This window comes from Callorhinchus milii, unplaced genomic scaffold (genome assembly GCF_018977255.1).
Source record: "Callorhinchus milii isolate IMCB2004 unplaced genomic scaffold, IMCB_Cmil_1.0 Scaffold1, whole genome shotgun sequence".
NCBI lineage: Eukaryota > Metazoa > Chordata > Chondrichthyes > Chimaeriformes > Callorhinchidae > Callorhinchus > Callorhinchus milii.
The window spans coordinates 22027750-22040678 of NW_024704742.1; the positions used below are offsets into that span (position 1 = coordinate 22027750).

The 12929-nt window shown below is 50.2% G+C and overlaps 1 protein-coding gene across 4 annotated transcripts in view; it reads right to left on the reverse strand.

Moving 5' to 3' along the window:
- Positions 1-4428, reverse strand: part of smad1 (SMAD family member 1) — a 44196-nt gene extending 39768 nt beyond the window's left edge. Inside the window, exon 1 of one of the 4 annotated variants that reach the window (XM_042338190.1) lies at positions 4412-4428. The gene's annotated coding sequence lies outside the window, so the exon portion shown is untranslated. Of the gene's footprint in view, positions 1-1645; positions 1760-1815; positions 1993-4411 lie in introns of those variants that run through there. The other 3 variants (XM_042338194.1, XM_042338182.1, XM_042338184.1) reach the window with 3 other exon arrangements.
- Positions 4429-12929: the final 8501 nt, after the last annotated feature.

Genomic DNA, 12929 nt, shown 5'->3' on the forward strand with positions numbered 1-12929 from the left:
AGGGTGCACCAGTCCACCAGCAGAAAAAACAATCTTTAAAACATACATACAAATGTGCTACATTTTACCCTCCAAATATCAATGTAATCCACGCTGAAGTGAGCCAAAAAGGGGCCAGTAACATTCAACTAGTTAGTTATAAATAGATTTACAATTTACAACAAAACGGTACAGAAAATTTCACCCAATTTCTTTGCAAGTCAGCTTCGCAGTGAAGAGTGACATCTTCTTTCCCCATCAGTAGAAATCTGTAATTTCTTATACATGATTTCAATTTAAAAAACAACCTGCAAACCGTTTAAATTCTCAGGAGATTTTTTTTTACAGATTATAGCTATACGTTAAATAATGCAACTATATATTCCCTCCCAAAAAACTAAATGTACAAGTCGTTTCTCTTCCTTTTCCCCTTCCCACCCCTCACTTGAGGAAAGATCCTAACTTGAGAACTTAAGTTTTACATCTTCGCCTTTTGTGTATTTCGGCCGCTGCTTCTATTTCCATTTCCGTGAAATGGAAATAGAAGCAGGAAGATGGAGGAAAGGTTCTCACAAGACCTCTTTTCTTTTTGCCCGGATTTTTTTTTGTGTGTGTGTGTGTGTGGGTGGGGGGTGATTTGAAAAACAAAAGTCACGTCCACAAAAACTTCGCCATTCTTCACTCGACGTGCAGCTGCTATTTACAGCTTTGTTTGGTTTTCAAAAGAGAAAGAGAGAAGGAGGGAGAGAGAGAGAGAGAGAGAAAGAGAGAGAGAAAGTACCCGAAATACACGGGACAGACAAATGCACAACTTGTACAACCCGATCGCTGTGCGAAACCCTCGGCAGCAGCTCGGGAAGAGGAGAGGAGAGCGGGGGGGGGGGGGGGGAACATTAGCAACAAAAAGCCGCAACTTCTCCGTCGAGTTTAAAAAGCAGGAGAACCAGAACAGCCGCGCACCGCCAAACAGCCGGACACACACACATGTATACACACACATGTATGCATACACACACACACACGTATGCATACACACACACACATGTATGCATACACACACACACACACAGCAACGCCGGCTCGGCTCCTTCCCCTCAAAAATCACACTGATTCTCTCACCTCCCCCTCCACCCCACTCCTCCAAACACCACACACACACACACAGGCAAACTGATGGTCCTTCCCCGCCGCCACCACCACCTCCTCCTCCTCCTCCTCGCCCCCCCACCCACACCAAAAAAAAAACTTTTTTGGGGGGGAAAAAAAAATCTTTTTTAAAAAAAAAATCACAACAGGGACGGACCGAGCGAGAGAGAGAGAGAGCTTTCGGAGAGCAGATCCCGGTGGCCGTGTACTGCACTCCCCGCCGTCACCATTAAACTACTCCACCACCAACCAACCAACCACCCCCCCCCCCCCCCCCACACACACACACACACACACCGGACTCTCCCGACTTTTACAATAACAACAACAACAGCGACTCTCGCTCACAGTCCCGGACGATCCCGAGCCGTTCCCTCGCCGGACGATCGTGACTTTTTTTTTTTAAAAACGACAATTTTGATTCCCCCCCCGGGGGCCGTCCCGGGTGGACGCCGCCTCCTGCAGGAGGACGACCGACCCCCGACTTTTGGCCGCAAGCGCTCGAGCTGCCCGGACCTACCCCGGGGCGCCATGTTCCTCAACACCCGGACTTTTCCACCAAATCACAAACACCGCCGCGGCGGCGGCGCTCTCCGCCTCCCCACCAACTCCCTCTCTCCCTCCCTCTCTCTTTCCCCGGAGTTTGTGAAGTGTTTGACAGTCCAGCAACACAGGGAGAGGGAGACTGACCTGCGACCCGGGACTGGCGGCGGTTCTCTCTCTCACTCACTCACTCTCTCTCTCTCGCTCTCGAGCGGCGCCAACGACTAACCAACCGCCAAACTGAGCGCGAGCAACACGGCACTGAGTCCCGGCCGCCACCCGTCCTCCATCTGACCGGCTCCCTCCGCTTGGCGTCAGGAAGGCTGCCGACCCAATCACCGGGCCACGCCCCCTTTCGCTGGTAATGTGCCGCCGCGCGCCTGCACTGCACTCCCCCCCCCCGACCCGCCCGGCACTACTTTCGCCATTCCTTCTTCGATGCATCGGTCACTCCGGCGCGCGCACTGTCCCCACAGCTCCTCCCACAGCCCTCACACCCCCCACACCCACAGCCCTCACACCCCCCACAGCCACACCCCTCACCCACAGCCCTCACACCCACAGCCCCACCCACACCCACAGCCACAGCCCCACCCACACCCCTCACACCCCCCACAGCCACACCCCCCCCACCCCCCCCCCCCCACAGCCACACCCACACCCCTCACCCACAGCCCCACCCACACCCCTCACACCCCCCACAGCCACAGCCCCCACCCACAGCCCCACCCACACCCACAGCCCCACCCACAGCCCTCACACCCCCCACAGCCCTCACCCCCCCCACACCCCTCACCCACACCCACAGCTCCACCCACAGCCCCACCCACACCCACAGCCCTCACACCCACAGCCCCACCCACACCCCCCACACCCACACCCCTCACACCCCCCACAGCCACCCCCCCACCCACAGACACCCCCCCCACAGCCACACCCCCCACCCACAGCCACACCCCCCACCCACAGCCTCACCCCCACAGCCACACCCCCCACCCACAGCCTCACCCCCCACAGCCACACCCCCACCCACAGCCTCACCCCCCACAGCCACCGACACCCCCCCCACAGCCACACCCCCCACCCACAGCCACACCCCCCACCCACAGCCTCACCCCCACAGCCTCACACCCCCACACCCACAGCCCTCACACCCACACCCACAGCCACAGCCCACACCCACAGCCCTCACCCACAGCCCTCACACCCACACCCACACCCACAGCCCTCACCCACACCCACAGCCCTCACCCACAGCCCTCACCCCCCCCACACCCACAGCCCACAGCCACACCCCCCACACCCACAGCCACAGCCCTCACCCCCACAGCCCCACCCACAGCCACACCCCACAGCCCCACCCACAGCCACACCCCTCACCCACAGCCACACCCCCCACAGCCACAGCCACAGCCGTCACCCCCCACCCACACCCACCCACCCACCCACAGCCCTCACCCACAGCCACCACCCACACCCACAGCCACCCCCCACAGCCACAGCCCCACCCACAGCCCTCACCCCCACAGCCCCACCCACAGCCATAGCCCTCACACCCCCCACACCCACAGCCCTCACCCACAGCCACACCCCACCCACAGCCACAGCCCCACCCACAGCCCTCACCCCCACAGCCCCACCCACAGCCACAGCCCTCACACCCCCCACACCCCCACCCACAGCCCTCACCCACAGCCCCACCCACATCCTCCACACCCACACCCCCCCACACCCACAGCCCCCACACCCACAGCCCCAACCACACCCCCACACTCACAGCCCCACCCACAGCACCCACACCCACAGCCCCACCCACAGCCACAGCCCCACCCACAGCACCCACACCCACACCCCCCACACCCACAGCCCCCACCCCCACACCCACAGCACCCACCCACAGCCCCACCCACACCCACAGCCCCCACACCTACAGCCCCCACACCCACAGCACCAGCACCCACAGCCCCCACACCCACAGCACACACAGCCCCCACACCCACAGCACCCACAGCCCCCACACCCAGCTCCACCCACAGCACCCAGTTGCACACACAGCACCCACAGCATCGAAGGCCACCCACAGAATCCACAGCTCCCAGCTCAAGCCACAGCACCCAGCTCCATCCAAGCAACCAGCTCCACTACAGCACCCACAGCACCCAGCTCCACTACAGCACCCACAGCACCCAGCTCCATCCAAGCAACCAGCTCCACTACAGCACCCACAGCACCCAGCTCCACCCACAGCACCCAGCTCCATCCAAGCAACCAGCTCCACCCACAGCACCCACAGCATCCAGCTCCACCCACAGCACCCAGCTCCACCCACAGTATCCAGCTCCGCCCACTGCACCCAGCTCCACCCACAGCACCCAGCTCCACCCACAGCACCCACAGAATCCAGCTCCACCCGCAGCATCCAGCTCCACCCAAAGCACCCAGCTCCATCCACAACACCCAGCTCCATCCACAACACCCAGCTCCATCCACAACACCCAGCTCCATCCACAACACCCAGCTCCACCCACAGTACCCAGCTCCACCCACAACACCCACAGCATCGAAGTCCACCCACAGAACCCACAGCTCCCAGCTCTACCCGCAGCTCCCAACTCCACTTGCAGCATCCAGCTCCACCCACAGCACCCAGCTCCACCCACAGCACGCAGGTTCACCCACAGCACCCAGCTCCACCCACAGCACCCAGCTCCATCCAAGCAACCAGCTCCACTACAGCACCCACAGCATCCAGCTCCACCCACAGCACGCAGGTTCACCCACAGCACCCAGCTCCACCCACAGCACCCAGCTCCATCCAAGCAACCAGCTCCACTACAGCACCCACAGCATCCAGCTCCACCCACAGCACGCAGGTTCACCCACAGTATCCAGCTCCGCCCACTGCACCCAGCTCCATCCAAGCAACCAGCTCCACTACAGCACCCACAGCATCCAGCTCCACCCACAGCACGCAGGTTCACCCACAGCACCCAGCTCCACCCACAGCACCCAACTCCACCCACAGCACCCATCTCCATCCAAGCACCCAGCTCCACCCACAGCACCCAGCTCCACCCACAGCACCCAGGTTCACCCACAGCACCCAGCTCCACCCACAGCACCCAACTCCACCCACAGCACCCATCTCCATCCAAGCACCCAGCTCCACCCACAGCACCCAGCTCCACCCACAGCACCCAGGTTCACCCACAGCACCCAGCTCCACCCACAGTACCCAGCTCCACCCACAACACCCACAGCATCGAAGTCCACCCACAGAACCCACAGCTCCCAGCTCTACCCGCAGCTCCCAACTCCACTTGCAGCATCCAGCTCCACCCACAGCACCCAGCTCCACCCAGAGCACCCAGCTCCATCCAAGCAACCAGCTCCACTACAGCACCCACAGCATCCAGCTCCACCCACAGCACGCAGGTTCACCCACAGCACCCAGCTCCACCCACAGCACCCAACTCCACCCACAGCACCCAACTCCACCCACAGCACCCAGCTCCACCCACAGCACCCAGCTTCACCTGCAGCACCCAGCTCCACCCACAGCACCCAGGTTCACCCACAGCACCCAGCTCCACCCACAGCACCCAGCTCCACCCACAGCACCCAGGTTCACCCACAGCACCCAGCTCCACCCACAGCACCCAGCTCCACCCACAGCACCCAGGTTCACCCACAGCACCCAGCTCCACCCACAGCACCCAGGTTCACCCACAGCACCCAGCTCCACCCACAGCACCCAGCTCCACCCACAGCACCCACAGCACCCAGCTCCACCCACAGCACCCAGGTTCATCCACAGCACCCAGCTTTACCCACAACACCCACAGCATTCAGCTCCACCCAGAGCACCCAGCTCCACCCACAGCACGCACAGCAGCCAGGTCCACCCACAGCACCCAGCTCCACCCACAGCACCCAGCTCCACCCACAGCACCCAGCTCCACCTGCAGCACCCAGCTCCACCCGCAGCACCCAGCTCCACCTGCAGCACCCAGCTCCACCCGCAGCACCCAGCTCCACCTGCAGCACCCAGCTCCACCTGCAGCACCCAGCTCCACCCGCAGCACCCAGCTCCACCAGCAGCACCCAGCTCCACCCGCAGCGCCCAGATCCACCAGTAGCACCCATCTCCACCCACAGCATCCAGCTCCACCTACAGCACCCAGCTCCAACCACAGGACCCAGCTCCAATGGCAGCACTCAACTCCACTCAAAGGACCCTGGACCCACAGCAACCTGCACCAACAACAAATTACATTTGTATGGCGCCTTTCACATCAGAAGGAAATCCCAAGGCACTGGACCCAAGCTGGGGGTTGGGATCAGGAGGAGTGGAGGGCAGGCAGGGTAGAGATACAGGGTGATTGAAGGTGGGGGCAGTGAGGCTGAAGGCCCAACTGCTATGGTGGGGCAGGCGGGGGACATAGATTAAGCCGGAGCCGTGGAGGGCGAGGACGTGGATTTTAAATATCCCCTGGGGAATGGCGAGCAAGTGAAGCTGGACAAGGGTGAGGGTGATAGGGTCATAGAGGGGGAGAGGACTTGAGCTGCAGAGGTCTGAATAATCTGCAGCTTGTAGAGGAAAGAGTTGGGAAGGCTGACAAGCAGGGAGTTAGCGTACTCGAGCCTGGATATGTTGAATGCTCCAGGAGCCTAACTCCATCCATAACACGCTGCACCATGCACACAACCCCAACCAGAGTACCCTGCACCAGGCACACAGCTCTCTCCGACTTCATCAGATACCCAGTACCTAGCAAGTGGCACCTATCTGCACCCAACACCCTTCAACTGTGTCAAACACTCTTCAACCCAGCACTCTTCATTTAGCATTAAACTCTACGAGCATTCAACTGGCAACCAATACCACCTGTGGCTCAGTGGTTAGAGCACTCGCTTTGCAAGCGAGAGACCTGAGTTCAATCCCAGGCAGGTCAGGGCGAAACCTCGGGCAAGTTTCCTTACTCCACACAGAGCGTAATAATAATCCCTCCAAAACCAAAAACAATAATAAATTGGTCATTTTCAATCTACGACTGTTTGAGGGACATTGCTGTGCGCAATTGGCTGCCGCGTTCGCCCACAAATATACCGTCAATTCACTTTACAGTGTGTTCTGTGAAGCGCTTTGGGACGTCCTCCCGACGTGAAAAGCACTATATCAAATGTAAGGATTATTATTATTATTATTATTAACAGTCTTCAACTGCGACTAAACCCTACCCCGAAAGCCCCACCAGCTACTCTGTCCATGCTTCACAAGAGGCCTTACTGGTGTCCTGGCCAGCAAATCTCCAAATTAATTAATCTTTCACCCCATGTATGTTTACAGGACCTTGATGCTGGAATGGCTTCCGTGGTTGCTTACAAAAACAGTTATGACAGTAATTCCCTGAAGTTACAGTTTTGATAATAATCCCCTGAAGTGTTTTGAAATGGTTTAAAACAATTAAAAGCTCTAAAATTATAAGTTCTCTCTTTATTCTTCTTGCTGCTTCCACTCTACTTGATCATTCTTTTGTTCTGTTCTAAAGCTCTCTTTGACTTTTTTTTAAAAGGAAAAATGTTGACCCATTGCCTATAGTCTTTCTTATTATTTTCCCGTTGCCAAAGTACATCTCTTACATCTTAAGCCACCGATTACTTGTTTATTGTTGTAGATGATCCACTGACATTAATTAAACCTCTGGTTCTTTTACTTGTTGCCAGAACTTGTTCTTAAATGAAACACTTTATTCTTTTATTTAGCCACTATAAATGATTACACCAGGGTTGTAGTGTTTTTTTGTTCCTTTTTACATCTCACAACTGGTTTTTAAATATGAGCATTAGATATTACTACTGTATTATTTTGTTGCGAGATATTTTTAAAAAAGTACCTCTTTTTATTTTACTTTTAGTGAATGAATTATGGTTTATACCAGTTCCAGTAAACAACTTTATATTTTAATAATTTGGGGGTAATTTCTTACATTCTATGCCCTCTTTGTTTTAGTTTTATTCTGGCCAGCAATCCCCCAAATAAAATTGGTCACTCACTCCATGATTGTTTGTGAGACATTGCTGTGTGCAAATTGGTTGATGTTTTCCTCTAAAAAATACTGCACTTTACAGTATATTCTGCAAAGTGCTACAAGATGTCCTCCTGACGTGGAAGGTGCTATGCTAAATGTAAGGATTATTATTATCATCATCATCTTCATCATCATCAATACTGTCTGCAGTAAATCATATGTCAGAATCTCTCGCTTAAACCTTTTTCTGCAGAAACTCCAGCAAACAAAAACATGCTTCTCACTTGCCAAAATACAAACAAAGGAATGAAAGATCCTACTTACTGACTCTTTTCTTATACTGTAAGCTGCAGTGGGCACAACTTCATCAGTTATTTTCTTAAGGCAACACACGTAGGCTATATCCTGCAGTTCTCCTTTCTGATGCAAAGTTTTTTGTTTTAATTGTTTTAAAATTCCCATTTCTGAAACATATTTTTCTCGACTTAGAAAATCAGTGTTCCCTGAGAAACACATTGGAAACCAAACCTCCTTCCATCCATCTGCAAATCTTGCTCCACACGCCAGCTGTGAGTGTGACCTGGATAGTCTCACTACATATTAATTATCCTGGTCCCAGAGGAAAACCTCTCTGCTCAACACATCCTCTGATGACCCAGCTGAAATCACTACTTCACTATGTGAGAATTCATTGGTGTGAAGCCACATTTCTGGTTTTGCTTTTCTTGTTTTGAATCTGCTTTTTGTGTGATCTGTGAGAATGCCCTCAGTCGAGTCTGATTTTCTGCTATCTCAAGGTCAGGTGCAATGATGGATGCAGTAGAAATCCTATCACATCTGTTTTTGTATTTCCTTGCCTTGGAAATTAAGTCAGAGTGAGTGCAGGTGCTGTATTTCTTCATCTCATTCCGCACCTATCCTTCTATCATCTAATACTGTTCTCAAGCAGGTATGTGTTTTCTTTTTGGAAAGCATTAATCGACTGAAGGACAAGAAGTGCAGCTGCAGCATCCTTATCCGAACAAATTGTGGTCCAGGGTGAATCGGCAACTTCAAGAGACGAAGAGGTAAAGAGATTTTATATAGAGACCTCAATAGGCTGTGCACCTGGGCTGATCATTGACAAATTAAGTTCAAGACAGACAAATTATCCATATAGGAAGTAAGATTTGAAGGCAGATGTACACATCAATGCGATAGAATTTGACAAAGTGGGAAGTTCAAAGAGACCTAAGGGTCTTAGTTGACTCATCCATCATTCACTGATCAGTTGATTTCAGATTCCCAGAAGTCATATCAATCTGTACAGTGATCTGTCAGGCCTTACCTGGAAAGTTGTACAAAGTTCTGGTCATCATGGCAATAAGGGAGTCATCCAGATCCTAGAGACAGTCCAGCAAAGACCAATGGACTGATTTTAGGTTTTAGAGGGATGAGTTATGAAGAACAATTAAATAAGCTAAGGATTTCAGATCTGAAAAGAGATGTCTCAGAGTCGACCTTGAATGATGTTAAATGGAATAGAGAAAATAAACCCAGACCAATACTCTCAAATATGCCAAAAAAGCAGAAGTATTGTATCAAGGCTAGAATAGGGTGCCAATTTCAGGCCTCAGAACAACTGCTCTTCTGCAAAATACTGCAATAGAACCCTTAATATCAACCAAATCATCAAAAAATACAGATTTAAATATACAGACTAAAAGTTTAATATTAATAACAGCAATTTACATAGTGTCCTTCACATCAGGAGGATATCTCAAAATGCTTCACACAGCTCATTGAGCATCTGAGTTGGGTGGGGTGGGAGGAGAGGGTAAGAAGAAGAACTCTGCGATGGAGTTTGAGAGAGAGGGGGTAGAATGGCTGAGAGCTCGGCCACCAATAATGAGCACATTTCATAATGTAGCATTTCTCGGTACTGTACTGGAGTGTAAAACTACTTCATGGTCTTAAATCAAATTGACTTAGAACAACTTTCACGTTAAATACTGGTGGAGCACATTAAATTCAGATTTTCTTCTCGTGTTTCATAGTGCAAGCATTCTTTCTCCGCTTGTAATTTTTTTAAAAGGAAAACAAACGTGAAACTATAAAAATGTGAACGAGTGGAAAAAAAAATTCCAGTCAATCTATCTCTTATAATCCTTGAAAGTGCTGGCACAACATAACCTCTGGGAGGTCTTAAAATGTGGTGAAGATCCATGGAATTATGCTTGATTTATTTTGTATCTGTTACTTTTGGCAAGGATCAGCATAAAGAAAGTACCACCATAATCCTGCTCTTTCTTGTGCAGGATGGGGATAAGCAGAAGAATCTCTAAGTGCTAACATGTGGTGTGAATAAGCAGGCTGGAGTCATCCAGTCATCGGTCCTGTTATTTTATTATAAATAATAATAATAACTCTTGCATTTAATAAAGCACCTTATCACTTCATTGAAACGTCTCAAAACGCTTCACAGTATATACTGTAAAGTGGATCGAGTGTATAATTTGTGGGCGAAATGTGGCAGCTAGTTGCGCATATCAATGTTCCACAAATAGTCGTGCCCAATTTTATTTGGGCGATTGGTGGCCAGGATACCGGGAGAAACTCAGTTCTCTTCTCAAATAGTGTCATAGGATCTTTAACGTCCACCTGAACAGCCGGACGGAACCTTGGTTTAACATCTTATCCGAGGGACGGTACTTCCAACAACGCAACACTGCACTGGAGTGTCAGCTTAGACTGTGTGATTCCAAGTCCCGACATGGAGCTTTAACCCACAACCTTCTGACTCAGAGGCGAGAGTGCTACACTGAGCCAGGTTATGCTCGGCTATTGACAATTTGTCAGCTCGGATCAACTGGCAGCCTCTTGGTCAGGAGGCGGTGAGTTCAACCTTCCCATCAGGATTTGAGTTTGTAGTGCAGGCTGACCCTGCAGTGCAGAAATTGGGCAGCGCTGCACTGTTGGTCATGATTCCTTCGACTGAGATGTTAAAGTGAGGTCCTATCTGCCAGTTCTTCGGGTGATATTAAGGATTCCACAGCACTCTTCAAAAAGATTAGAGAGTTTCTCTCTCCCAGTGACTTGCCAACAATCCACCAGATAAATTGATAATTCATTTCAAGTGCATCAAGGCAGACTGTATGCTAAATTACTGCCATGTTGCCAAAAGTAACAGATACAAAATAAATCAAGCATAATTCCAAAAATAGTCAACTTGACAATAACTATCTGCAAAGTGTTTTGACATTATACAGTGCATTATAAAGGCACTGAGCACAGACTGGACGCTTGTCAATTCAAAGCAATATTTGCCGATCTTAACCAAAGCAGCAGTTTAGCGTTAAGAGGGAAAATCATTCAGGCTTCCTGCCCCTGATCATTGCCCAATACTCTGCATGTACGCCGGATGTACGTTGAGTTGGGAACATCATTGTACTAGGCTGCGATGCCTTCCAAAATCATACAGCGGTCTGCCATTAATTGTTCAGGAACATATATGAAGAATAGTCGCCAAGTCAAGGTTCCAGAGGGCTGCCAGCACATTGCATTTTACAGACAGAAGTGCATGAGCACAATATTTGCAAAATATTACAAATAAGGTAAACAGAAACAAGTACAGGCACATATCCAACGCAAGAAATATAACCTGAACCTTTTGGGATACTCTTTAAGATTGTCTAACNTTTTTTCTTTCCATGAGCTAATACATGGACTGAAAGGGCAACAATTGCCGGAACACCACAAAACTGAAAATAACAATAACAACAACTTTTTAGTGCTTGTAATAATACAGTAGAGAGGGGGAACTTCCATTGTGTTCTAATTTAGGAAGGGAAAGAAATCACAGTTGTATCAATGATACTTTCCTGTTCTCTCATCTCATCCCTTAATTTGTTTTTTACTGTTCAGGTATTTATCCAGTTTTCTTGTGAGCAATTCTATTGACTCAGTCTCAAAAGAACAAACCCTAACAACCCTTCGAGTGAACAAATTCCTCTAAGCCTCTACCCTAATTTTTATGCTAGCAATCCTGAGACTATAATAATAATAATGCTTGCATTTGATATAGCGCCTTATCACACCATACGGATGTCTCAAAGTGTTTCACAGAATATATTGTAATGTAGATTGACTGTATATATTGTGGGAAAATCATCTAAGTCAATTAAGTACAGCAGTGTCCCACAAACAGTCATGGATTGAATGACCAAATTATTTTTTTAAGGGATTGTTACCCCCAGAAGAGCGATCTACCAAATCGACTAACAACCGGAGTGGAGTCCTGTAGCTCAGTGGTTAGAGCACTCGCTTTGCAAGTGAGAGACCTGAGTTCAATTCCAGGCAGAGGGCGAAACCTTGGGCAAGTTTCCTTACTCCACACAGAGCCTAATAATAATCCCTCCAAAACTAAAAACAATAATTAAATTGGTCATTTTCAATCTACGACTGTTTGTGGGACATTGCTGTGCGCAATTGGCTGCCGCGTTCGCCCACAAATATACAGTCAATTCACTTTACAGTGTGTTCTGTGAAGCGCTTTGGGACGTCCTCCCGACGTGAAAAGCGCTATATCAAATGCAAGGATTATTATTATTATTAACCTACGTACTGCTAGGTAAACAGAGGCACGTGAAGTAGGGAAACTTCGCTAAGATTTTGCCTTGCATAGGAATCTAACCTGGGTCTTCTCACTTGCGAGATGAGTGCTCTAACCAATATGCTACAGAATTCCACAATATAGAGAATATATATAAAACTATGATTTATATTCACGATTCTCCAACTAAAGGAAATAGTGTTTTTCTATCCCCCTGTGTTATGCCGATTGAGTATCTTACACCCCACCATCAGAGCCCCTCTTAATCTTCACTGCCCACGCATGAAAAATACTATTAACTTGCCTCTTGAATTGATGGAGAAAAATTGGGAAAGAGAAATCCAACTAATTTGTGTTTGCTTTCCTCACATGTGCTAACTTCCTTAAATCTGAGCGTGTGTGTGTGTTTTGATCTGCCGGGCATTACGGGATGTATTTGTTCTGCACACGTGCTTAGGCAGAAAACAATTGAAACCTGTGTCCAAATAGTGCCAGAATCAGCCGGGGAGTCAACAGACATGCAAGAGACCAGAGGCTAATTGGTATAAAAGAGCAGTTTTTAAAAAAAAATGTTTTAGACCTCCAGAGGGAGCACTCACTGTAGCAATTGAATTCCCACAACTACCAGTTAGTTCAGC